Genomic DNA, 3,933 nt, shown 5'->3' on the forward strand with positions numbered 1-3,933 from the left:
TATATTTAATTATAATTTACTAGTGTCTTTATAACATGTTAATTGAAGAGAGCAAACAACAAGAATAAACAAACAATGGAAATTTGTGTAGGTATGATTCTCTTCAAATCTTGGAAACTATGAGGATTCCTCTTATTTCTTGACATCAAGACTTACTTTTTTGGGACTTGGACCATAAACAGTCATCTACTCTTACTCCTACTCCCTTCTATAAGAATCAACATAGCATAACCATTCCATGAAGGCTGAGGTAATCTTATAAAAGAAGATGAGGGTACCACTTTCAAATCATTCCACGAGGACTTGAGAAAGTTTTGTAAAAGAAGATGAGGGTACCACTTTCTATTGCAGAATTTTTATGTGAATAGAGAATGAACCATATTCTTGGGAGATAAGATAGAGCCTCGAGCCTAACTTCAAAGGCATTACACAAATTGTTCTATGATATTTTTTCTAGGAACTCTTTGTTATGTTGTGCGCTGAAGGTTTTAGGAAAGGGACATAGATTCTCTATTGCACTGATCTTCCAATAGAAGTTTTACCTAGGTCATCTGTCGTCACAATCTTTTTTAGGAAGATGCACCAAAATAACCAGTGAACAATAACATTTAAAGAAGTTTCAGAGAGCAAGAAGAGGATTGTGATAGAAGTTGCCCTAGGTAAAACTTCTTTAAATGTCTTAGCCAATCATGACCTCATAATCAGGAGTCTCTTGGACAACAATAGCATATGGACAACAAATGTCTTAGCCAATTGTAACGGTTATGATTGCTCAAGGCGTGTCGCCCAAATAACTGATAAACAATAACATTGTCCAAATAACAACCTTGGACAACAAATTGTTTACAAGAATGGATGAGACATGCAACATGCAACCACAGGCAACACGCCTTGGGCAATCATGACTGTGACATCTGCCCCCACACAGTTTATTGGATAAGGCTGACTTTAGGTCTCTCGATGCGCTTCCAGCTGATCTCATAATGAGGAGTCTCTTCCAACCTACTAGGTGCTGTTGAAAAGTACTTCTCGGTTTGTTGAGTCTTCATGTCTTCTCTGTTCGTGTCTTTCCTACTTTATTCGCTTAAAACTTTTTCTTAATTGTATGACGTCATATCACCTACTTCTGCTTGATGTCTTCTTGGTCGAAATAATAACGTTTCAAGTTACTAACGTGGACAACAAGGAGAGTCCGCATCCATAAGAGCAATTAGATTCTATATGATGTCTTCATAATCTTATGGATAACTTTAACTTGTCCATAATATTTTCACACCAGTCTTTGGTTTTGTTGCTTTGAACTCGAAGTTGATCTGACCTTAACTTATATGAACTCTTTATTTTTCTTGAAATTATTGTGGTTGACGCTTCTGACTGACCCTTCTCTACATCCGTCTAGATGATATTTCTGTGTGAACATGTGTTGCTTCAATGGTTTGTTTTTGTCTCCCTTCTTTAGTATCTGACCTTGTTTTTGTCTCTCCTGGTGGGGATAAATCCATTATTTGACCTTGTTTTGCGTCGTGGTGTTCATGTAGTGGCAACAAGATTTCTATTGAGATTGGCTCACTCGAGCTCCCCTTTTCAATTACAACAATAGCAGAAAGCGTAGATTCATCATGGCTATGATTATTTTTCAACTGTTGTATCGACATCATTTTCAACCCTCTTGGTTGATGGATGTTTTTCTGAACGATCGTCGGGTTAGACTCCGTTACTGCTAGACATTTTGCTAGGGGCATGTAAATGACTTTGTGTTTCAGCAGGACGTTCATTCCTGACACGACGTCGAAGTCATCCATTTCAACTATCACTAAACAATTTTCCTAGTCCAAGGCTCTAGCTTGATTAGAGTTCTCATTGTGACTCTTAAGACAGACAAACCTTCCAATTTGACGGCGTTCATCTTTCCTGTATCTTGATGCCAAAGGATGTTAAAATATTTTGCATCGGTCTCCATCATGTTGTGGGTGGCTTTAGAGTTGACAATGGTGTTTCTTACTACTTTGTGCTTTATCCAGACCTCGACATGCATAATATATATATATTCATTTAACTATAAGACATATGGTCCAGGGTAAATTGTAAGTCTTGTACTCATTAATATTATAATGGCTACTACCTAAATTATAACCTAAAGTTGATAATTGATGTTCAATTAGCCAACCTTAAATTTGTAATCATTGTGAAGTGATTGAAATTAGAATGGAAGTAGTTTAAACTCCTAGTACCTTAAATGAAGTTGGTCTCTTATAATAAAACACAAATTTCTCTTTAATATCATTAATACAATTATGCTTCATATTGAACCTACCAAACATGAAACTAAACCTACTTTCAATTTAACTCCATTTTATTGTCATATTGAATGACGTGCAGGATATATTCTTGGTTTACCTTGATATTTCATATTAGTTAAGTTTTTTGCAAAATCACAATTTGACAATAACAAAGATGAACTTGAGTCTGTATATTATTTTAAAGAAAATTTCTTTCTCCATCTTATTCCTAATAACTATTCAACTAAATTCATATTATGCTAAGAAACAAATTTCATCCAAACAAATTTTATTATCATACAACATAGATGACAATTATAGCCTTCAAACAAAAACTAGAGTAGTTGTGGTGAATGGGATAGAAACTCTAGTGTTCATCCATAATATACAACCACTACCTAAATTATGACCTATAAATTTGAAAACACAAGTTTTAGTTGAAAATTACATAAAACAATCTCCTAAATCCAAGAACTCGTGTCCAATTAGTCAATCCTAAAGATAGCAACTAACATAGAGTAATTGAAGCTCCACATGAAGTAATTTAAAGTTCGAGTTACTTAACTAAATTTCATCTCGTCTTTAGTAAAACATGAGTTGCACTTAAGTTCATGAAATATTTGACTCCAACTCTTAGTACTATTAATGCAATTATATTTCATATGAGTTTGTCATAAATCAAACTATGTTACATTCAATACAACTTCATTTTCTTGTCATAGGAAGCAAAATAGAAGAATTAAATCAAACAAACTGATGAACTGAGCCGAATAAATCCAACCCAACCCAAACGGATTAGTTTGATTCATTTGTTGGGTTGTAGTTTATTTGAACACTTGCATACTAGACCATCAACTTTTTGTTTTATAGTCCAACAACCGCTCAAGAAAATAGATTTCAAACTTGAGAGAAAAAAGTATACGGATGATAGCAAAAGAATGAGCCTCAAAGAAAACAATTCAACACCCTAGTGTATATTCTTCCATCTTAATCTTCAGAAACCAAAAATTAAGGCAATTAAAACTATAATGATGATGCTCTTTTTTAATATCATTTTATCTTTTCCACTTTCAATAGGCATGCCTACCCAAATCCTAAATTTCGATGTTTGCTTTACTTGTGTATTCCACGATATGTGTCTCAAATGGAACTATCAAACTAAAACTTACATTATTTTCTTCTCAATACAGTAATTGTCGCAAACCCTATGTAAATAATTTAACAGCGGTCTAGTCTAAAAGATATAATAATAATGATTATTTCTCATGGATTTCATTAACAAAGAAAATAAATGAAATAATGATGATACATTCCATAAAAAACATAATATATAGCCCATATTAAGGGCATTTGGTCTAGTGGTATGATTCTTGCTTTGGGTGCAAGAGGTCTTGAGTTCAATTCTCGAAATGCCCCTCTAAAAGAAAAAAAGCACTAAAATGATTATCGTTTTGGGTGTGAGAGGTCTCAAGTATATCGTTTCTACAATAAAGGCATTTGGTCTAGTGGTATGATTATCGTTTCGGGTGTGACTTATTAATCATCAGGGCAGGTTTATGAAAAAGAAATTCCGATTCTTTTGTCTTTTAAAATCTCCTACCTTATCAATCATCAGGCAGGTTTATGAAAAAGAAATTCCGAGCCTGACTTAGTC

General features: G+C 33.9%; 1 non-coding gene across 1 annotated transcript; it reads left to right on the top strand.

The window, feature by feature from the left end:
- Positions 1–3,623: 3,623 nt before the first annotated feature.
- On the top strand, positions 3,624–3,695 carry TRNAP-UGG. The gene has a single exon. It is a non-coding gene; the product is annotated as a tRNA-Pro (tRNA).
- Positions 3,696–3,933: the final 238 nt, after the last annotated feature.

Source organism: Cucurbita maxima, unplaced genomic scaffold (genome assembly GCF_002738345.1).
Source record: "Cucurbita maxima cultivar Rimu unplaced genomic scaffold, Cmax_1.0 Cma_Scf00056, whole genome shotgun sequence".
Lineage (NCBI taxonomy): Eukaryota > Viridiplantae > Streptophyta > Magnoliopsida > Cucurbitales > Cucurbitaceae > Cucurbita > Cucurbita maxima.